General features: G+C 40.9%; 1 protein-coding gene and 1 long non-coding RNA gene across 6 annotated transcripts in view; both read right to left on the reverse strand.

The window, feature by feature from the left end:
- Positions 1-8,524, reverse strand: part of dnmt3ab (DNA (cytosine-5-)-methyltransferase 3 alpha b) — a 37,584-nt gene extending 29,060 nt beyond the window's left edge. Inside the window, exons 1-2 of one of the 5 annotated variants that reach the window (XM_032500824.1) lie at positions 8,470-8,524; positions 1,118-1,166 (exon numbers count right to left, since the gene is read on the reverse strand). The gene's annotated coding sequence lies outside the window, so the exon portion shown is untranslated. The remainder of the gene's footprint in view (positions 1-1,117; positions 1,167-8,469) is intronic. The other 4 variants (XM_032500826.1, XM_032500825.1, XM_032500828.1 and 1 more) reach the window with 4 other exon arrangements.
- Positions 8,525-15,137: 6,613 nt separating this feature from the next.
- Positions 15,138-20,945, reverse strand: LOC116670398 (uncharacterized). Its single transcript, XR_004327008.1, has 3 exons — positions 20,801-20,945; positions 19,510-19,689; positions 15,138-15,247 (listed from the first exon to the last, which is right to left on the reverse strand). It is a non-coding gene; the product is annotated as an uncharacterized LOC116670398 (long non-coding RNA).
- Between the last annotated feature and the right edge of the window lie 3,665 nt (positions 20,946-24,610).

Consider the following 24,610-nt stretch of genomic DNA (forward strand, 5'->3'; position numbering starts at 1 on the left):
CAGGCAGCGTCGAAAGAACAACTACCTAGGCAACAGTCTCAAGGTCACCAATACCCCCTGATACAACAAGCTCCCAAGTGTATTTGATATTTCAAATCAATACACCACTAGGTACCATTTCTTTCACAAGTCCAGACATAAGAGAACTACTCAGTTGTTCTGGACCTTAAAGATAGGTGACTATGCAAAGCTTCTAGTCTAGCAATGGTGCAGATACAGTTTACTTTCAGTGCAATCTTTTGTCATATACAGTATGTGTGGGAGATTAGGTGGGCTTGTGTACAGATTAAACAAGCTATATATATATATGTATATATATACACACACACACACACACACACACACACACACACACACACACACACACACAGTGTATATATAATTAGTGAGCTTTAGAGGTACTGGTACTATGAATTATTTCCCCCTGTTTCCAGACTTTATGTTAAGCTAAGCCAACAGGCTCCAGCTTCATATTTAACGGACACCAAATGAGTGGCATCAATCTTCTCATCTAACGCTCAGCAAGAAAGCAAATACCGTATTTTCGCAAAATGTTGATGTTAAAGGGAACAAATGTATCAGACTATCTTTGAACAAAGCCAGGATAACCGTTTTCCCCTGTTTCCAGTCTTTATGCTAAGCTAGGCTAACTCTAACATCTTCTCATCTAACTCTTGTCAAAAACAAAAAAACAATGTATTTCCCAAAATGTCAAACATTTCCTGCCCAGCTATAGTCATGCAAGACAACACATAAACCTCCTCTCATCAGGCATACAACCTGTCCCACAATCAAGAGTTATAAGACAAAAGACCAAAATTGCTGGATAGGTTGATGTATTTATAACATACCAGTGTGATGAAGTCATGTGGAGAATCAAGTTATATTTAGTATTTCTGCTACAAGAACTGTCCTTTCTCACGTCAAGAAAAGTACTTTTGTTTCTGTTCAAACTGAACCACGGCCATCTATCATGCTGGCAAGCAGAGGATTCAAAGAGTGTGACAGGAAAGGTAATTTACCTCTAATAAGGAAGCTACAGCCCGGCAAGTGTGAAAGACACATTTAGGGTTACACCAGCCAGAGGAAAAAAGACTCGACAGAGCAGAAATCTTACCTCGGTCTTGACTGCATCACGCCCGTCCTCCTCCTTGTGCTCCACATCTAGAGAGAAGACAGCAACACAATGGATGGCCTAAATCATTCATAGTAGAATGGAAATTGACCACGTTGGTTATCCTTGTGTCTGTGTTAAACTGAAGTGGCCTTGCATTCATCAATAACCCGCATGACACATTTATTAACCCAAATTATTAGGCTTGCCCTCCCCATCTTCCCATTAACTATATGTTTGATCAAATTAAAGTTAAATTGTTAAAACTGCAGAGAGATGGGAAAACACCTTATGCATGCTCAGAGTTTAAAATTGTCTGGGAGCTTGTGCGCTCAGGTGCCATGTGTGGGATTGATGAAACAGGCCAGGTTTACTTTGGCAAATGTCACACCTCTGACCTTATATCCCCCCTTCATGAGACACACAGGTGGTTGCTATTAGCATGGTCCCTCTCACGCCGCTGACACACAGCCGTAAAGGCAACATTGTGCTGCTTCACTTGGCTGTGGGGCCACTCCCTGCCAATCTCCGAAGCCTCAACATGACAAGCCATGAGTCTCTAGTGCAATAATGGGACATTATGTCCAATATTCTGTGTTAACCATGCACTCTTACAGGCACTCATACACTACCTATAGTAGGCAACACACCTAGACTGATCCCTCCCCATATTTATGATCCCTAACCTGTTCACATTCTTCTGATTCATACTGTTAACCTAATTTTGACATTGTATATATTGTATCTATTTGGATCTGCAACTTATATTGCTATCTTAGACGTTGTTTTTTAATTTAAAGATTTTATTTTGGTGGCATTTTTAGGCCTTTATTTGATAGGACAACTTAGACATAAAAGGGGGGAGAGGGGGATTGACATGCAGCAAAGGGCTGCAGGTCTCTTTATATTTGCACTCTTCCAGTTTTGTGTTGCAACTGCTGCACAGCAGTTTCCCTCGGGATAAATAACTTTTTATCTTATCTATTCTTGCTGCAGATAAGTACATCTGGATGGTGTATAGATGTAGAAGCTGGTATTATGTTGCCATAAAGATGGTAGTAGAGCCTACACTATTTGCCGATAAGACAATCTCACCTTCCACCAAATCTAGACGCACCCTAGCTGCAGCAAATGTAATTTGCAGCCAGGGTCAGTCTAACAGCTCTCACCGTTGGCATACGAGCTGGAACAACCATATTCTGGTCAGGCCAATCACATTGTGTATAGAGTCAGTGGGCGGCAGAGTAGCAACGGTTCCTCAAGAATTCTTTTAACTGTCTTTGGAATTCCCTGCTATTTAAACACCTAAACACCTAAAACAAAGAAGATGGGTGCTGCTGGTGAACAGCGGTCTTTCGAATCGGCTTTGGCAGCAACTCTGGAAGACTAGGAGTTAAGCACTGAAGTCATTCTTAAAAAAGGAAAATGTGTTGGGAGTTTTGCCGACCAGATACGGTAGCACTATCCTATTGCGTGCAGAGGGAATTTGAAAGACAGCCGTTTATCCCGCCCCTCGGATTGAGCCCTGCCTATGGTGAGTTCCCAGACCAAACATCTTGATGTGAGTCTGGCTTATCAGGCTACCATTTAGTAGCTATTCTGGAGAGATGTAAAACATCTGTAGAAAATATTTAATGTTATAGGTTTAACTACCCAACAGCATACAAAAGTAGCATCACCACTACCAGTTACAGTGTTTAAATGTTCCATTCATGTAAATAATTATGATCTAGTAGTTTATACGAAGCAGTCCCTTATCAATTCTGCTCTAATGGTAAGTACTTTTACTTGTAATGGAGCATTTTTGAATTTAAGTATTTCTACTTTTAATCAGGTATAGAACTAAATAGTTCTTCCAACGCTGGTGTATTGTAAGGATTCCAAACTCTTGAATACTATCTGCAGTTTCATAGAAAGACTAATATTTTCCACAGGAAAGAAAATGTCCATATAGGCTATACAGAGGAAGTTGCAAAACCAGAAGCGAGAGGTGCAGCAGCAGGGTAAAGATCATCAAAACTAGCATAGAAAATGTTTTGGTGAGAGGTGCTCTGAAACCGCAGTCTAATATAAATGTCACAATAAAAGCTCCAGTTGGGATTTCCTATTAACCATTGGCCATGATTTAAGATGCAGAGGTCCACAACAACAAGGGCATGTTATTCATTCTGTTAAAGCAATGTTTTCCTGGGTTTAGCAGAGCAGTGAGGGGTTAACCAGGGAGTATGGATACCATCAAACTGAAACACCAAAGTTGCTTTCACACCTGAGCAGTTTGGTCTGTTTTAACCAAAACCTGGAGTGTTTTGTCAGATAGTCCGGTTTGTTTGGGGTGGTCTGAAAGCTCATTATGACTTTGGTGCGGATTAAAAAATTGGACTCTGGTCTGCTTGAAAACGGGGGTCTTGGTTGCTTTTAAGTAAACTAGAGTTCAGTTTCCTTTAGGTGAGAGTACAATCCGACCCAAATATAGTAAGTAAGTAACTACCTATAGGAGAACAACTAACAGTGCATTTACTAGCCTACCATTTTAACCTTGGAAACAATTTACAGTCTTATATATAATTTAAGGGCTGATAACTTCCAAATCCGTAACCTATTATGACCATACATCGCTTGTCATATGTGTGACAACACATCCTTATCTCTCTCTCATCAGGGCTCGCCCTGTCCTTCACTCGCTGTCCTGTCAGCTGCTCATAGTGTTTGCTCAAGACGTTATACATTTGGTATTGCTCCATTATTTCCGAGATAGAAAGCTTTTTATAATTAGACTCCGAGTCCATTTAGAAAAACAAAAAAATAGACATACAACAAGACAGCTATACCAGTATTCCCATGAGGGTGACTGGTCCGCACAGCACTAAACCTAGGGTCCATCAGTTGTAAAATAACAGAGTTACAAGAACAATTAGATTTAGATATTATTAGATTCCTCAGTAAAGCAGAGAATGTATTGAAGCAATCTTGACAAAACAGTTCACTTGCATTACACCATCTTGGTTTTCTGAGTAGTATGCGCAAACAATCATTATAAGCAACCTGTAGCTTATTGAAGTTTGCCTTTTTAAACCTGAGCCACAAGGGGGCAGTGTAAAAAGCAGTACAATATGCTCTAAAGAGGTTTATCTCGACAGTATCACCATGAGAACTTCCTGGCGAGCATGTTCGCTTGTGTATATATAACATGCAACGCTGCGGAGGCCAACTAGCATGATGGCACAGCCTGAATAAACATGATTATCGGCTGAGTTGAAGTCCAAACACTATCATAACACTTGAGCCCTGAGAGGCTAAGGACAACTTTTGATGGCATGTTGTCTGCACAGCCAACACCGGCTTGTCAGTGAAGTACCCTATGGACCTGTCCAAACAATAGTCCGCTCTCTTAGCAGCCTCTTCAAGTTGGTTCCATGTGTAGCTGAGTCTTCTGCTCCTTCCTCCCCCCTTGCTCTTTTTTTCCATCCCTCTCCCCTCTCCTGGTCTCCTGGTCCTCATCGGGAATAAGTGACTCTATAACAAATCGGTGAGGCGGTGCACACTGCCAAGGTCATTGGGTTTGTGAAGGGAGCTGGCTAATGTTGCCCACGGAGAGTATACCTTGCCAGTTTGAGCGGGATCCAGCTCTCGTATTGCTAGAGCTCATTTCCACTCCAGCCGGAGCTCAAATCCTTCCTGTGCCCTCCAGATGGATAACAGAAACCCTATTTAGTGGACTATCGATCCACCACACTGCCCCCCACCAAGGACTTGCTTCCCTGTGAGGAATATATCAACGCTCCCTCTATTCAAACTTGTCAAGCAACAGGATTAGTATCTCCCAGCATGCATAATGTCACTGTTTAGTGCATTTAAGGTAAATCAAGACATCATGCAGGTCCAACAGTGTGTGGTGTTTTTTGCAATTAAACTCTGGGCGGTACTTTTCATTGATGTGATCTAAATTAAAAGTCTGTGTTTTAGAGATTGCACATAATCTCTCATGCTGCTTTTTGCTCCACAATTGCCTGCTTCCAAAATCCTTTGTACCTAAGCCTGCTCACTAATCTGTAACATGTACACTCTGCCTTTTACTTTTTGATTCCTTGTTTGAAAGAAATCCTTTTAGTTTCAAAAGTTTTTTTTCAATGTGTCATAGGCATCAATTAGTACTCACAAAGTGTCGCCAAACAGCAAATTTGTGTGTGTGTGTATGCGCATGTGCGTGTGCGTGTCTGTGTGTTTGTGTGTGCAGATGCAAGCAATGAACTCTTCAATCTGCACTATGTTCACACATTGCAATGTGACTGCCACTGCCTGCCCGCAGCCTTGAAAGAAAAAATGAATACATGTCACTAGCATCTGCTGCAGTTCTTGAGGGACCTGCACACCTCTAATCTAGTCTTTTCTTTGGTATTGTGGCCTAAACTGCTGACACTTTACTGGTAGTTCCCTCTTTCTGCAGTCAAAAAAAATGTAAGACACTTCTTGCATGTCAACAAAAGTTCTGACACTTTAAAACAGCAAATTGTAACACATTGGGTGATATGTTAAGAGTTGATGTTATCTTGTGAATGTCACCGTGTTTAGAGACGTAAGTTGTGTTACAGAGCTTAGGATGAAAGGACTGTTTATTGAAGTTGCTGCTGCAATTAGGCTCACTAAACGTGTGGTCATCTTAGATGCTGTGAAGCCTGTCAGTCATTCATCTCACTTGGATAGTGATGTGTGTGAGGGTATAAGTGAGAGTTAGAGGGAGTTTTTATGCTAGTCGGGTGAGCTTAAATTGGTTTAAATGCGGGGGTCTTCGCTAGAGGCTAGTTGAGAGCTAACCGCACAGCTAATGGGTTTTGTTGTACATACCAGGTAAATATGGTACTGTACAGCTAATTTAGTGTAATTTTGTGGCTGTTCTTCTTTTAGTATTGTCACCTTTAAAAGGTTATGGGGCAGCTTAAACTTAATAGTCATTTTAAAGTTTCTTTGTGATTAAAAGTAGTGCAATTTATGTTTATATTGAAGTTCTGGACCCCATTTCTAACTTAGGGGGCTTTCACGTCGCCTCATTTAGTTTGGTTGAATCGCACTAGCGTTCGTTTGGACAGGTGTGAATGCAGCAATCACACTTTGGTTGGTCTGATGGGGTGGTCTCGGTACCCTAACCAAACTCTGGAGCGATTCGTTTGTGATGAGAATGTGATCCTACCTCGAACCGCCCCAACTATACGCACTCTGCAAGTCTGAGCTAAATGGATCCTGTCAAACACATCTGATCAATAAGCATTTGTAGTGATGCATTTTGGGACGCTTAGATTTCTCTCTGTGTGAAGTGAACCTGAACCCAGAGAGAAAACACTCCAAGTTTACAAACTCATCAACTGATTCGGACCAGGGCAAATGAACTATAGGTGTGAATCTTACCAGCGATTTAATGTCAAAATTTAAGAAACAAAAGGAGAGATACTACCAACTCCAAAACTTCCCGTAATGCAACTCAATAGCATACTTGCATTGGACCCTCTCAGACTTTATAGAAGTTTTCACAAGCTGACCAATGCTGCCTCTAAAAGAAAAATCCTCAGGTGTTAGTGTGATGGAGTGCCCCTTTAACACTGTTAGTGCTCTGTCCCCTCAACACTTATTAACTAAGCTAACTATTAGCAAACTAATCTTATCAAAAGCATGATCTTTATGCACATCATAACAAGCACACATTTAGATTTTTGTCATGTCCTCTGTGTTGACCACTGTATCCTACAGAACAGCATTGGACTCAAACACAGGTTAGGGAGCAGAGTTACAGACCGGTTTGGAAAAAACCCGGTTTTTAGCCCTTTACCCAAAAAAATTTCCCGAGTAATTTCCCGATTTCTGCTTTAAAGGGAAAAATAAACAAAATCCCAGATGCCCCAAAACAGCCAGGGGAAACAGGTGTACTCGTTTTTTAAAGATTTTGGGCACAACCCATCCCCCGGCAGGGCCCCCCGGGGGGGGGCCCCAAAAGAGACCGGGCCCGCTCCCCAAAAGAGGGGTTTTTGCCCCAAAAGCCCAGTGAATCCCCCCCTGGTTTTTTTCGCCCTCCTCTCAAGGGGCCGCCCCCGGTTTTCTCTGAGGCCCAGAGAGGGGGGAAGAGAGGGCCCTGGGCCCCCCGGAGAGAGGGGAAAGGGATTTTTAAAAGCAGAGGTGGGGGGCCCGTAAGGAATTGGTTAACCCCCATCTTGGACTAAAAAACCCGCCGCCCCACCTTTCCAAACCAAAAGGCCCTTAATTTTTTTGTATTTTTGGTTTTTTCGTTACTTTTGGAGCCGGGGGTGTAGGACCCCCCCAAAACCCTTTCCCTTTTAAAATGTTCCTGGCTGGTTTTAAAGAGCAAACCCCTTTTTATGGGCCCCCTACCCCCGGGGCAAACCCGGGCCCAAAAAAAATTTTTTAAAAAACAAATAAGGGCTTTTTTTAATTTTATCTTTTTGGGGAGGAAAAAAAATCTAAAACCCCGTTTTAATAACCCCGAGCTAATTTTGGGTTTTTTTTTTTTGCTGATTTTCAAACGAGGGGAGTCAATTTTCAAAAGGCCCTGGGGTAGTAAACAGAATGGGGAATGTAAAATCCCCATCAAAAAAAAAACAGGTGTATTTTGTACAATATAAAACTAGCAAGGGACCGTTTAAAAAACGCGACCAAAACCCTTTGGCCCCCGGTTTGGTTTCTGGAAGAAAGGTTGTTTATTTTAAATTTTGCCCTTTTTGTTTTTTCTTTAATGGAAAGCTGGAGTTTCCAAAGCTAAAAAAATTCCCGCCGGGGGCTTTGGGCCCAAAAACTACCCCTATCGTGGGGCACCAAAAAAGATCAAATTTTTTTCCCCTTTCTATTGAGGCTTTGGAAAAACAATTTGGTTTCCCCAATTTTTAAAAAAAAATTGTGGAAACCCGGTTGAAACAATTCAATTTGTATTTTGATTAGGTTTCAACAAGTAAAATGGATTCTAAAAGCAACTTTTTAACTAGTGAACTGAACCCAAAACCCGTTAATAAAAATTGTATTTTGGGAAAATATAAAAACCCAAAACCCGATTCCCTTTCCCCCACCCCGTTTGGGGGGTATGAGAAGGATACCCAAAATATTTAAAAAATAATATATTTTACAAAAAGCAGCGCCAAATTTAACCCCAAAAATTTTGACTTTAGGTTAAACCCCCCGGTGGGGGGAGGGCCGGGGTTCACTTTCCGCGCTGCACAAGCTTTTAAAGTCCCCAAAAATTCATTCATTACTCAACATTTTTTCTAGTCAAAGGCACAGACTTTTCCCCGTGGGGCCACAGAGACCGAGCGAAAGCCCCAAGGTGAGCGAAAAAAAGCAAAAGCCCAAAAAAAAACCAATTTTTTGGGCCTCCCGTTTCCCTCCCTGTTCTTGTGCGGCCCTCGTTAGGCCCGTTGTCCTTGGCCCCTTTTTCCCAAATCCCGGTCTTTCCCGGGTAGGGCGGGAATTTGTTTTGGGGACAGGTCAGGTTTTGACCCGGGAGTGTCCTTTGCCCGGGCAAGAGGGAAAGGGCCTTTTGGGGGATTCCCCTTTCCACCTTCCCCCCCTTTTCCCTTTTGGGGAACGGGGGTTTGGCGGCCTGTTCTGGGGCCCCCCCCCAAGTCACCCTTGTGGACCGGGGGCCCTGGACGGTACCCCCAAACCCGGTAGATGTTTCCCACGCCCCCACCCTTTTAAGGGCCCCCCAGTACGGAACCCCGGGGATGGCAGGGGGAAGAGGGGTTTTTAAATTTTTTTAACATCTGGCAATTTTATTTTCGTGAAGGTTGTTATTGGTTTGTTAGCAGGGATGGACGTTTTATGTTCTGAAGGGGTACAAACCCGGTTTACCCGGGAGCAGTTAGGGCATACACGAGCTGGCGCGCAAATAAAAGAAAACTTCAGGAAATAAAAAAAACCCTCCCGGGCTTGGAAAAAGTTTACCACCGTTGGCAACGATAAAACAGTTGGGATTATTTGGGTGAAAAAAAACACTATTTCGTTACTGTTAGCTAAATGGGCTATTTGGCAAAAAATGAGAATGGAAGCATTCATCAATTTCATATTAGATACGTTTAATTTCATCCCTGAAGCCTCCTCTGCTCTATCTTGACAGAATCAAACATGTGGCTCAACTTCTACACTTATTAGTCAGTATAGTATGGCATTTCCCATTTAGCTCTGTAAAACTACAGTTGTAAACTTCAAAGCTCTGCTAGTAAATCTGCTTTACAGCCATTAACTTCCAAGTGAAAAAGGGATTACATTAAAGTTCATTAGGTACACTTTTTCGCTTCTTCTAGTCGTGCATTCATGATTACAGCAGCACGGAAATATGTCAAGAATGTTGGCTGTTTGACAACAAAGTTTTTCACTCTGTCCAGTTTGGAACGCCCAGTTAAACTATTTCATTCTATGTGGAGGAGTGTATTCAAAGAGAGCTGACCTATCTTAAACGGCAGTTTAAGTTACAATGGCTGAGATTTAGTTCTTACACCAGACCAAAAAAAAAAAAAAAAAAAAGCAGACCTTAGAGACCTAGAAAAGATTTGTTTCAACTACACACATTTCAGGAAATGTGCTCTGCTCTTGCCTAAAATAGCCATAGAAACACTTTTTCAGACAATCCCATTACTGGGTTACTGAGAGCAGAAAGTGGAGCAGTTCTTGTGAGATCAGACTGTCAACACTGATAAGGCCAGCGTTGAAGCTTTCATCTACTGTAGATGTAGGCACAGCAGTTTGCATTTAAGGCAGACAATAGCAGCGCCTCAGGAAGCATGAGCATGACGGTATTTAACAAACATAAGATACTGTCCTAGAAGCTCAGAGGTCAAATGTAATCTCATTATTGCAGGTTAAATAGACTAGATTTGATGTGACCCAAATACATTAAAACGTATGTAATGAATGCAACGCAAATTATGCAATACAGAGATGCAAAATAAACCTAAAAAAAGTGGTCATCAAGCCAACGTTGGTTTTTAAGCATTCCTGGCAAGCCGCAAAAACTCTAAATGACTTCATCATTGTAGTAACTGAGAACAAATTAACTGTAAATGTTAAACAGTTGCACTCATTCAAGCTGTGGCGCTCCAGTAAATCTGTTTGACATGATGAATGAAAACAACAAATCCACAGCTGAGGTTATAGCTGAGCTTATTAATATTCTCACTTAATTCATAACTGGAAAAAGAGGTTGTGGCGCGTGTGAGTTTAGGCAGAGAGACACAAACAGAAAGTTAAATTCGTGCACAACTCAGGCAATATGCTTACACACAATACACACACACCAATACACACATCTGTTGCTGAAGGAATTACACAACAGATTAGTGACCCAGTGAACTACATGTGGCCCCTGCCAAAGGACAGAGGTCACAGTCAGTAAATCAGGCAGACAAAATAAAACACTGGCTATCAGATCCAACTTACTGCTGCAGCACTACAACTAACACATAATTGGTTTAATGCATAGTATGTTTAATAAGCCGTTACAGTTATTGGATCTATCTGTTAATATGGAAATATTGATTAGTGTAGCTTTATTATACAAATGTATAATGTGAATCACTTGTACTGACAATCCCACAGATCATTATCATCCAACTATTACCTTCCCTCAGCTCAACAGACCGTTTTGGCTTCTTTCAGGTCATTGGTTTGGTTTTGCAGTATTTTATTGATCCCACAGGGACTTAGGTGTCAATATTATGTTATGAATTGGGTGCAGATTCAGTGCTTAAAATATGTAACCAGCTGAGCTTCAGAGAAGCAGGAGGCAATGAATCTAACAGCCTGGATCCACAATGGCAAAGAGCAGCAAGGTCAGTTAATATGTAAAATATAAAACCATGTTAACTGAGTTGAATGAATAAATGCTTTACTTTGGTTGCCCTTGTCATTCATTCAACATTTTCAATGAGGACTTACTTGACCCTGTCTTGATGTCTGTTTAATTAATGGGCTCGCGGCTATTGATAGCACCATAAACAGCTATTTACTAGTGTTACCTGATCATTTTAATAATTGAAAACAAATGCCCTGTAGACAGCACATCAAATCTGCAAGTACATTTTCACTTAGACTCAGACAAAAATAACGACGACAAAACATCTATGTGACTGGAGTGTCTGACACGTGGTCAATCACCCACAGCTGTAAAAACTATTGCTAAGCCCCCCTAATTCTGAGTATAGCTACTGGTAGTACACTCAGCTGCTTTAAATACACAGTGACACAAATCTGCATGTCCCTGCCTACCATACATTATCCGTTTTGTTGACTCACACTGTGTGAATTCATTAACATGATTTTAAAAGCACACAAAAAGAGATACATGTTGGCCCAAGAGTCCTAAGTCATTATCATTATAATCAGGGCTTTTAACTGCAAAAGACATCACTGAGCGAATACAAATGGTGTTGGAGTAGTGAAGTGTTATTATGGATCCTACGTAACGTCTAGGAAAGTTCCACCCTATGAAGCACTTTGATTGGTTGGGGTTAGACACTGACCATAAGTTGTTAAGGTCAGGGGATAGGACCTGAACAAATCGGGTTATGTTACCTTACGTGTGCATGGGCGCCTGGCCAATAGCAGTGTGTGAATGCTATTTAAGGGTGGGCCCATCCTTGTTGCATGGGATTCCATTATGGTGAATGGTGGAGACTGTGATCTTTATGCATGAGTACAAAGGACTGCATGTGTTGTTTCTGAACACATTTATTTGTTTATAGGTGTTATCTTGTGTAGATATTACATATTTTTTAATTCTTTCAACAAAAACAAAATTTGTAATGTTTTCCAGAGACTTTATACTACCTAAAGCCTCTGTCTTTAGCATTTAGACCACGTCACACTTGAGGCCAGAGAACGCCTAAAACCGACTAGTTCACGTGATGTGTCATATGGCAGATATGTTTATAAATTAGTTGTTCCAAAAAGCCTCACTTGGTGGTGGTGAAAAGTCTGCTGTCATAGAGAGGGGGGAGAGTCTTAATGTACACTTTGTGGCAGTCTCTTCTGAAAAGCAATACACTTGTTTTGAAGAAGAATGAAAAAAAGTGAGCTTGAGAGAAAAATTCAAGCTTTACAGACTGACTCACCTCGAAACACCCGGCCTATCACTGCATGAATTGGGTGTGAATTTCCAAATGTCGGTTTTGAAAAGTTACAAACGCTTTCCTTTTAGAAAGATTAATCTGACAAGCACTTTGTTTGAAGGATACGGAGGGCACTGTTATACGCCAACACACAAGCTTATCAGATTGGTCAAACGGCATCTGAAACACCCTCCCATGTTTTCTTAGCCTCGTCGGTCCGTGTACTTTTCGGGCAACAGATTTTCATTTTGAAATGAAAAAAAACAAAAACTAAATCGGCCAGTTTCCCAATTACCATTAGTAAATAGGAAAACAACAACCAGAAAACAACCCGTTATTCGTTTTTTGTTTTGAAATCAAAAAACAGAAAACAAAAAACAATCTTGTTTTCTGATTGTCTTTGATGTGTTCATAGATGGAAATTGGAAATTAAAATACATGTGTATAAGTCTATTCCTTAATTTTTCAGTGGTATCTTTGCGTGATCCAGCGTGACCCAGAAGTTCCTCCTGCGAGCTTGGCGGTCAGCAGAGGGCGCGCTGCCGTTTGGGATTCTCTACTTTGGATGTCTGCGCAAACGACAATGGAAAGTTATGTTCTCTTTCGAGGAGACAAACGGGTTACACTAAAAGATGATGACATGTCTGTGGGCAAGATATGCAGGATATGTTAGGTGCTGTCATTGTTCAATATATAACATATTACACAATATATAAGTAGCTATAATTTGGTTTTGCACGTATGACATAACATGTTGTGGACGTGCAAACACAGAGTTCACAGAGCCTTGGTTAGCTTGGTAGATACACACAACATACATGATACAACATACTGATACATACAACCGCTTACTACTTACAATCGCCTCTGGGTCACAAAAACAAAACAATGTAAACTTGAGGAATAAGATTTATACACACATTTTATTTTCCGATTTTCATCTATGAACACATCAAAGACAATCGGATAACAAGATTGTTTTTCATTTTCCGTTTTTTAATAAAACAAAAAACAAATAATGGGTTGTTTTCAGTTTTTTTTTTCCCAATTTACTGATGGTAATTGGGAAACTGGCCGTTGTTTGTTTTTGTGTTTTTTTTAATTTCAAAATGAAAATCCGCCAAGCACAGGGACCCTGGTCCTACCAGACTCTGGTTTTATTTCATTTGTACAGAGAGTCTGGCCCATAGACAGTATATGAAATGGACCAACAGATCCCATTGTTCTGGACGGAGACCAGTGAAGGAAAATAGAAGCACTTTTCCGGTGATGGCTAGGTGTTAATACGCAGCCTCTAACTGAGCTTGACGACATAGTTGTAACGTGGGCAAGGTGTCTGAAAGTTGTAAGTCTTCTGGTAGCTGTGCCAAGAGAAATGTCAATCATTCCCAATCAGCAGAGACGGAGAGCGTAGGTATAGGTTAGGAGACAACATAGGCACAGGCTAATTACTGCTATTAACATGCTAGTTAACATTAGTAATTAAACCTAAACCGCTAATGTAAGTTGAAACTGTCTGCGAGCTTCTCCTGACAATACGGTGATTTGTCGACTATGCGACAGCAAGTAGCATGGTTGTGACACAATCCTTAGCCTGGTTTTACAAAAACGTCTGCTACGGAGCCATAACGTGAGCTACAAGGTAATGGAGCCTTTTTATACATTGTTGTGTTTCTTTAGAAATAAACAACGGACAAATAGAGTCCTTAAACACTTCAGATGTAAAGTTATTTACTGTCAAAGTGGCGCCAAAATGTATGGGGGTCAATGGGATGCTAACTGCAGGTGATGGCTTCGTAGCATTAAAATGGCGCCATGGGAGCTACGCTTAGAGAGGAGACGCTTACCCCCTTGGTCTGGCCACACTCAATTGACAGGTGTTAACTTCCTTGAAGGCGGATACTCTGTTGAAGTTTAAAACTACTGGATCTGCCATAACCAATCGCTAACGTTTGGTCGTGATGTATGTCATGAGCAAGTGCAACAAGAGGAGACCGTCAAGGCTTATATTTAGCATTACCATCGCTAGCGTTAGCCTTAGCCAACTCCTTCACCACTAACGGAGCAAGCTGTAAAATCTAACTTTTCCCAAACCCTGTGGGGAGGAGGGCCACAACATCATGGCCACCAACAGAACTCAGCAAAGATTGTTCATGCTTGGGCTTTAACTTCTGGATATTAGGCAGTGTTGCCACAACGGACCGAATAACTTTGCTCGCATCTTTCTCTGGCTCCATTACAGAACTACAACTCTAACGCATGGCCTCGACGTCATCGTTCTCAGCCACTCCCTCTGTTCGCTGATTGGACCGCAAACCCAGACAGAGTACTGAAGCAAAATGAAAATTGAGCGCAAGTATGTAGGAGGGCGGAGCCAGGCTAATGTTTTCTCCCATGTTTTCTGCAAACCGACATTCCCACTCTTTCTTCATGCAGTGATTGGCCAGCTGTGTGCAGGTAATCAAGGTTTGAACTTCTCTCTAAAGCTGCCTTTTTTCATCTGTTTAGGCCACCTTTCATGTTTAATTTATGCGGTTGACACAATGAATGCTTTCCAGTCACGATTGTCTGAAAATATGTGCATTCATCCCCATAAGCCTTTGACTGAACAAAATGTTTTTGTTTTATATGATTCTTTGCCTTTCATTTGACATGAATGAAACATGTAAAATAGTTCTTATCACGTGGGACACTAAAACCCTTTAGACCCAGGCAATTTCTTTAGCCTGGGTCTAAGACTAAAGAAGGCTAAAGAAATTGCAGTGAAGGTTTATTAATTTTATGGTGCTGTGCTGAGGAACTAGCTGATATCTAATCTTGACAATGAGCAATATTTAGCTAAAATATTGGAAAACTGATCACTGTAAAACAAATATGCATAGATGGATGTAGTTTTAGTAGTGTAAAATGTCAGATCACTACTCACTGGAAACTGCTTGCGCTTTCGTCCAGGCTTGCCAACTTTACAAGAGGCACTACCTTTAGCCGACTTCTCCTCTGTCATCAGGTCCATGTCTCGTAGTGTGCTTTCACCCTATCAACAAAAAGCAACACATCATTTAGACTTAGAATACTATAATAAACAGAGCCATTATCTGTGGGAATATCAAATTTACATTTCAGGCCGGGTCACACATAAGCATCTTTCCAGGTCATCAAAGCCTGTATTTGTGCTTACAGGAAACTAAGTGGCAGTTTCACCACAGCCAAAGATGCAGAAGCTGTTCAAGATCTGCAGGACACGCATATACTGCACCACACTGAAACACTTGAAAATTTGGAGGGGACCTGCAGCGAGTCCTTGAGTGTCTTTGGCTGAGTGGACAATGAGACAGATAGAAATTGAGTGGCACGTTCCTTTGAACCATACTGAAGTGAAAGCTCCACAGACACAGCGCTGACCTTCCACAGACAATCCCCCTCTTGACACCGTTACAAAGACGTCGACCGGCCCCCACCTTCCCCTGCTGCAATTTCCCTTTTGATTAATAAAACTGTCTACCCCCATGAACAAAGCCCCATGTGCGCCAACACCAAGTACCCCTGGGGTTGATGAGAGAAAAGATGATCCTAATGTAGATGCTTTGAGTTTCAATATTGACTGAATAGGACCACCAGCACCAGGTCTGAATGCAAATGAGATTGCAAGGCCATTTCTGACAGCTACAGTGGGGGGTAGAGGGCTGGGTCCTTATTAAATTCCTTCATTGAATGTGAGATTCCCTCAAAGATAAATAGGTTCTCTACACTGTAAGGCATCCTGCAACCGAGTTCCCCTGCTGACTTGTTAAATACTTTTATTTTAATCTTTGGTACTGTGGGATAACATGATAGACTATAACTGTAAATTGACTTTGTCCTCGCATAATGGTAGTGTTAAATACAGCAAGATAATTCAGTAACGACTTGCAAGCACAACACCTTTAATTTCTCCAATAAGATGGTATTGTCTTTCTGCTGTAGAACAGGATCTTAAACTATCTGGAAACAAGTCTTAATTAAATTTAAATACAATACAAAACCAATGCTGCTGTTTTTAAAATGAGAAAATAAAATGGTCAAAATGAACCTCATATTTTAAACCAACATGGAGGAGAAGTCTGTAAATTGCTCAGAGAAATGTGAGATTCAGGTTTTACACTGAGATCTGGGATCCGTCAGATTCTGTGGCGCGAATGGGTCAATAATAAAATCCAATCAAATATTGACAGGTTGAAATAATGTATCTGTGCTATTAAAATGTACCACCCTATCTAAATATTATGAAGTTAGCATCTGTAACTGCTATCAAAATATGTAACTAAACTAGTGCTGTCAGTTAAACATTTTTCATTCTAACGGCGTACATTTTTTTATCGTGAGATTGACGTTCTTTTTGGCCTAGCAAACTTTGTAGTTTTTCCACATGCTGTTGCAACTAGTAACGTTAGAAAAACACCACACCGGATCTAACTAGACCGGAAACAAAACAGCAGGCACACCACACACACTTGTTTGGGCTTGCGAGTCGGCCAAAGAGTAGTAACGTTACATTTTGAGTGGATGGCGAGTTCGAGACGCTGAAATGGACGCCAATAAGATTCTGGATGTTCCATTGACAAGAACAAAGTGATCTGTGTGTTTTGTCGTTGTGAACTGAGCTAGCATCGCAGCACGTCCAGTCTGAAATACCACTTGATGGCCAAGCACACAGCTGAGCTGAATCCCCCCCCCCCCTTGTCAAAGTATTGTTTTCACCCTTTTACTGATGGAAAGTGTTACACTGTGTGAGAGATTATTTGCTCCAGGTGAGAATGTTAATGTCAAATTAAACACTACAGTAGGCTAAATGCCAATGTTGTTTTAAAAAAACAAACAATTGCACAAAGCAAGCGGATCCACTTTTCCATGTTAATAAGAGCATTAAAATGAGAAAAAATAATGGGGACATTTAGAATAGATAAAAATGCGCGGTTAATTATGAGTTAACTATGACATTAATGCGATTGATCACAACTAAATATTTGACTGCATTAAACTAAATACTATTACAATGTCTAAATACAATGTCTGACAATTGTTTTTTTTTAAACTGCAACAGTACATTATTAGTATTATAATAATTATTATTAGTATTTTGGTCTTATACAAGTCCATGTGAGTTGTTCACTTGTACGTACATGACACAATAAATAACACAACTAACTAAGTAACTAACTAGAGAGTCACTTCTTTCAGCTTTTGACTTGGTCAACGTACAACCAAAATTCCTGATCACACAATCTGACGGGTCAAAGTATACATAGTAACACCGGCCAGGGACCTTTCTGTGAACCTATGCACACCCCCGATAAATACTTTTGCAAGTCCTGCACAATACTGTCCAGCTTTCCATCTCTCAACAGTTATACTTTACATATTTTTGTTATAGTACTTTAATATCTTTTTCATATTTTTATTGTACGTTTATCTGTCTATATTTATGTTCTTGACTGTTGAAGTACTTTGCTTTTATTTTTTTATTGCCTCTTAATGTGTTTAGTGTATGCACCGAACTTACTTGGTAATAAACCTCATTCTTATTCTTGTGACATCACCTTCCTTTCTCTGTCCATTGAAGGCAAACATACCATAAAAACATTCTTAAAACACTCAACTGAAGCTGCAGAGCTTACAGACCGACCCTTTTAAAAGATGGAGCAGGTTAATAAACACAGGCAGGAATTGCAAAGGTCAGGCCATGTTACGTCCTGAGAGTGTTAATAAATCCATCAACCATTAGTGTCCCAGATTAAGTGATTTGCATTAAGAGATAGATGTGATAAGAGTAACTGATGCTGTGATTAATGGGCACAGGGTTATAATTAATGAATATCGCTGGAAAAATATCATATTCATCAATGAACCTCTGCATAAAGATACTGAGGTCACCGCCAAGCCTTTAGAAGGTTATTTTAAATAGATATAGATATTGATTTGATACTTTTGTGTGTTTGCAGACGGTGCCGGGTTTATTGTGTTACTAATAGAGGGCCTGGTGCTTCGGTCTTTTCCTTACAAGGCGGCAGAATTTGCATAGATAATAGCACGTTTTGAGTGCAGCCTGGTGTGCAGGCTCATTTGGGAACCACTTACATGGATGACACAATTCAGTGGTGCCTGGCTATCTCTGCAGGAACAGCCTACATACACCACGCCGTTCATCCAATTCCCGACCCAAGTGCTTAGGCACACTGAATGGAAATAATACGCCATTTTCACACACACGTCACCCTCATATTTTCTGTATAAAAAAACAGAAAGGCCTGAAATATGATTTGTTGTTGCCTCGAGTGAACCCTACATTGTCAATATTCTCTGCACTATTTCCATCTGGGTTGCCGGTTATTTAAGGCAACGTCTGTTGCCAGGCAACAAGACTAAGGGCAGTACTGTGTAATGGGAAAGTAGAGGAAGAGGACAGATTCCCCCCCCCCCCCCCACCCCCCTGTAAAAAAGCTGAAGAGCCATTCCAGCTCCAGTTCAACCTACACCAGCCAACGCCCACGTCACCAACCATCATTACAACAGCGAATGTCACATAATTCAGCTGCATCTCGCCACAGCCGCCTCACTGATGCTGCTATCGCTGCCTCTGTGTGAGCATCAGTGATGCTGCAGTTACGCACACACTGTAATAATGAGTCTGTCTGCATCAGGAAAGGTGACATGGCAGTCCACATGCTGTTAAGATTCTAAAGTTAAAATCGGACTATTTCTTCAATAAACAGGATTGATGCAACCCCAGTAAGTCGTAAGATTGCAGAGATCAGTAAGGCATTAGCTTGACGGATTGATTATTTTGCTCATTTGTAAATTTGAGAACGGTTTTTTAATGGGCTTTGACCTGAAGCGACTGTACAAACCTCATTGCTCTTATTGCAGGGCTACATCGATGTAAGATCAAAGTAATAACACTAACAAATTATAGTCTGAAAAAAACGCACAAATCATAATGCATGCACAGGAAAATACTAAAAGGCACACTATAGTACACCCTTGGTGCATAAGCCCAGGAGTGACTAATCTCCTTTCAAATCTGGTGAGTGAGTGAGGGCTTTCAAAAAAATTGCATTTTGAAGCAATGGAGACTGAAATTAATCAACAGCTTAGCTCAAGGGTTCCAAATACATGACTGAATGAACTCTGTAAACCCACTAGCTATAAAGTTGAGAAATCCCGAGTCATTCAGCAACATGCCAAGCTTCAGAGGAGTCTCATAAATACCTGAAGTGAGATTTCTGAGGCACACTTTCCTATTTCACACGTGTTTCTTACCATTCTGTTTCCAGGTGAATCAGTGTAGCCTGAGCCTTTCAATGCAGTGGTGTTGGTGACAGTGTTGGACGGCATCATCGAGTCTATGGGTGATATCTAATAATGGGGGCGATGTAGATGAGGTGAAAAATAAAACTCAAAGGAACAAAAAAAGAGACGATCCTTCTTCTTTCCGCTCTCCTGGAAGATAAAGAAAGAAAAGTGACAGTCAACTTAGATACACTTTAGCTTAGCATTAGTGTCGTGATTCAGAGTTTGAAGTACAGTAAGTCCAGAGTTTTAAATCACTTTGGTTAAATGTATCTTTCTGTCATAATGAGGCTCTTTTTGAGCATCAGCTTTCCTTTGTTGAGTGCACGTCATGTTTAGGAACCTCTGTATAGCTACTGTTTCCTACAGGGCCTAGAACACTTTTGTTTTACACCACATGGATGTCAACATTACATGGCTGCCACTGTGCGCTTGATAACCTGAATAACGCTGCTAAATAAATCCTTATGTATTAATATTTCATTTCACCTTAAGTGGCTGGGTTAAAGTTACTCTAGCAGTCAGCCATGCGCACTAAGTTACACTGTTGCTCTCGTGGAAATGTACTCACCTACCAAAAATAACATAACCTTTATATATATAATATCTAGCCTATATTCATATAGGATGTCTTACATTTCCTCAAGACAAGATTAATGACAGCCGGTTCTGATTCATTTCAAAGGTTTAGACTGTTGTAAAAAATCGCATTTAAAAAGTAATTGCAGGCAAAAACCAGAACGTGTTATCTTAAAAAAATAATTTATTGTTGGGCCACACAGGCGTTTAATGTCACCGCATTTCCACGCGCATCAAGCCACAACCAGGTCATACACATTACATTACTGCGATCGGCTGACTTACATGTACCATTCAATGTGTCTATGCGTTAGAAATTGAAGTTTTAGACGTCTTTACAGCAGGGGTAGTCTGCAATATGACCCAGGGGATTGTGGCTCTTTTACAGGCCACAGACACTCAATTATAAATCCCCGTTATATTTTTTTAATGAGGCCAATGTTTTCAGGAGCCGTGGTCCCTTCTGTGCTGTAAATTCGGTCAAGTTCAAGTACACAGCGCGATCTCCAATCAGCACATCTGCAAAAAACAAGCCCTAAATCGCTATTTCCCCCATTTCCATCGAGCGCCTTCCGCTCTCATGGCTTTCACGTTTTTCTTCACATACAGTAAAGGTTACCCTTCCTGCGCGGTTAGTAGTGCCGGGTTAAACAGATTTAAATGCTCGCTGTGTGTTCGTTACCGATTTTCCCAAGTCCCAGGCCTGACCCTTTTTGTCTCGCTTGCTCCCGGAGCCTCCTTCCTCTTCTCTCCCCGTCCTCCACCTCCCCAACCGGCCAGCTCTCTTCCAGTTGCACCGCTCTCACTGCAGGGGCCTGCAGACTGTCTGTTGGCTGCCACTGGGTCCTAAAGACTGCCTCTATCACAGCGTGCACAGGGGCAAAGGTGGACCCCCCTAATACGCACATCTAGATTTCTTATTGATAACTTCCTCGCAGGAACCCAGTGGCATGGGAAAAACACTACTGAAATCCCCTGAAAAAACTGTATTTATTTATTTTAATTTTTGGAGTCAGTGTCATATTTACTTGACATATGACAGAAGGGATACAGACAATAAACGCAGGGATAAAACAAAAGTCCAAAGCATAGACTGTAAAAATAATGGACAAAGCTTCCAGGCCTGAAAAGTTCAGCCAATGTGCGCCTTAAAGCACCCGTATTATTCTCATTTTTTGGGTTCATAATTGTATTTTGAGGTTGTACCAGAATAGGTTTACATGGTTTCATTTAAAAAAAAACACCATGCTGCAGTTCCTGTCTTAGCTAAAGAGTGAGACGTATCACATGTTTTTAGCTACAGAGTGAGACATCTCACTTCTATACTATCTTTGTTGTGAGTCACACATGCTCAGTAGCTAGGTAAGATCACATCAACTAGATAACTTTCTCCAACTTTGGTCAGTCCAAGGCAGGATTAGCTGGAAGACTTCTTCTAGACGGGGGCACACTTGTGTAATACCTGCAGAACAGGGACAGGAAGTAGTTCTTTTGGAGATTATTGTGAACTAGTGTGTGTTGTAGCAGTGTTTTGCCATTGAGAACGAGCTAGCATGCTAGCATGTGCTAAGGTTTGCCACCTCGTCTTGGCTAGTGCTGTAGAAGGCCGTGCAGATTTTGAACAACTCACCCGGAGACTGAAGGCAGATGACATTCAGAAACCGTATCTCACTCAAAACAGTTTGTATGCGTGTGGAAGCACCAGAGACACAAAATCACACACCAAATCCCAGGAAAAGTGTTTGTTTCATAATATGGGCACTTTAAACCTAAACCTGCATTTTATCTAATTTCCAGCAGGGGGCGATTCCACTGGTTGAAAAAAGAAGTCAGTTTCTATAGAATTCCATGGAAAATCCTACTTCTCGCTTGATTTATTACCTTAATAAACATTTTCCTAATACGTTAATGGCCTCTATTGCTGGTTTCAAATAATGTTCCTATTCATTTTTAAATTGACAATAAAGCAGGGGCTGATTTAGGGCGTGGCTATGCGCTGACCTGTCAATCAGGACAGAAGTTTAGCAGTCCTTGTCCATGGAACTGTGTACATTAACATATATACCTGGACATGTTTTTGTCTTAAACTTAGACCCTCTCACTGTGTGTTTTTACTTCATCAAAGCCTAAAATGTCTTGTTCTTCAAGTGTTCTTCCAACCAAGCTAGCTTGCTACTGCTAGCATTATCCCGTAACTTAAGTGAAATTTTATTGCAGATGAATGGCAGAAGTACTTGGAGGTCCCTGTTACCCTTTGGTAAATCCTCCCTATGACTTGCTTCAGTGGGGTTAAAAGTCTGCAGTAGCGTAGTGCCACTTGCGTGTCTAATATTTCAACTTATTAAACCAGAGAGTGGCCCAGGAGCCCCCTAAGTACCACTGTGGCCCCTCTGATGTGACCTCAAGGCAAAAATAAACACTAGACCTGTGTGCAAAGACTATTGTCCCGTCCCCCCCCCCACATGTGTATTTCATTGTCAGACAACAGTCCATATCAGCAATGTGAAAATCTAATCGGGAATTGTGTTAACTAAACTAGGTTACAATTTTTATGTTTCTCAAATGATCTTTGCATGGTGCATATGTGCGCATGTACAACAATAATTAATTTACAATTAACTACAACTAATACACAGAGCAGCTTTAATATGTGCATAAATTATAGAAGTTCAACACACATAGTGATTTTATTTAAATGTTGACAAAATGAACACAGGAACCTGAGGAGACTTTCCCATTTTAATTTGCTGCTTTTATGGGCCCCCCGGTGGCTGCAGGTCCCTAAACAGCCATGTAATTAGCTGATGCCTCAGGCCAGCTCTGAGGCCTATTGAAGCTAAACATGTGCTTTCCACAGTTAATGTTCTCATAATACTACATTACATATATACCTGTAGTTCTTGACATAAATGTAAACTTTTAATCTAATTTCCACACTTCCACACACTCACACTGCAGTACAAGATTACTGTGTTAGTATTCAGTTTATGTACTCTTGTGTAGGCACAGATGTTTGAGTTCATACAGTGTAGTTTTAGTGCTTTTGCACCGCGTCGGTAACATTTGTACACTTTTGACATACCTTTGTCATTCAAATTTGTTTGTTTTTAATGTATTTTTATATTGTTCTCTGTACTCTTTGGCCATCACAACACCTGACATGTGTTCAGGGATAAAGTACAATGTCCTCTTATCCTATCTCGGGTTGAATTGATGGTTTCTCAGCAGACATTTTTCCGTATTAAACACAGCTGTAATTAACATTGTTTATTGCTGTATTGCGTTGCATGAATTGCTGGAACGGAACCATCATTAATGTTATTATCAACACTTGTGCTTTTCCTGCCATGACAAGTAAAAATGTCTGCCGTGTTTGATAAATTGGATTCATTTAGAAACAATAAGGAGTGCAATCAAGATTAAAGCAAGCAACACTCATTCAGAAAGAGAGCAAAACAGAAGATGGAAAGACTTGTACTTTGGTGATGCTGCTTATCAAGTATACATGTTAGCCATATACAAAATATAATGTTACTGTCAGTACATCAGGAAATTCTTGTGCTTTTGTGCATAGAAACTTTGGTGGTTTGGTCAAAGTTTAACTTGAATTTGTTCATTTGCACAGGAGCCACTAATAAGAAATATGCATAAGAGACAGTTCATGCCTTTAATCACACAATGTCAAATTCAACTTATATCCTTTTGTTTCTCCAGTATTGTTATCGCTTTATAAGAATGAGAAATGAGAAAAACAAACAAGTATAATATAAAAGCGAGGATGCAAACACTGCGCTAGTGGTGATTTTGCACAATTTTGCTTTGCTTTGTAACAACAACATAATGACTGAACCACTAAAAAAAAAAAAAATTCTGTATATCAAAATGGATGTAGGAGCATGTAGCTCATCTCGTGCAGTCTCATAGACTTTATCCTCTGAGCCGGATCTAAATCTAGCATCTTTATTTCATTTCTTAGAGTGCAGCTAGAGCAAGATATCAAATCTCTTATCACAATAATTCCATTAACCCTACTGCAGCCTACTGGTGCAATTAACTTATCCTTTACACACCCACTAGTCGGAGACACAGTGAGGTAAACGTTGCAGATGCTGGAGGGTTAAAGGCTCACAGAACAGTGCCGTGTAAGGCCGATTGAGTGCTCTTTAAGGGCAAAAGAGAGAGTGAGGATATGTGCAGGAGGCGGATGTGGTTCACTGATTTGGAAGCTGCTGCGTCTCCTCTTTTTAATTGAGTCAGTGGCACTGAAGTGGTTCATCTGAGGACAGCAGCCTCAGCAGCAGCACCGTCTGCTACTGGCTGGTGAAAAATCTCCGTCTCCTAGAAACCCACAGAGGAGGATGCTGATAGTGACTCTCCAAGTGTCTCAACCTCATTTCACCTGTATAGTTTGGTGGTCATGGTGGGTGCCTGATGCAACAGATAAAAGGTCTGTAGGTGAAGCAGGAAAGGGCATCCTTTTATGTCTTACCCC

This window comes from Etheostoma spectabile, chromosome 20 (assembly GCF_008692095.1).
Source record: "Etheostoma spectabile isolate EspeVRDwgs_2016 chromosome 20, UIUC_Espe_1.0, whole genome shotgun sequence".
NCBI classification, from domain to species: domain Eukaryota; kingdom Metazoa; phylum Chordata; class Actinopteri; order Perciformes; family Percidae; genus Etheostoma; species Etheostoma spectabile.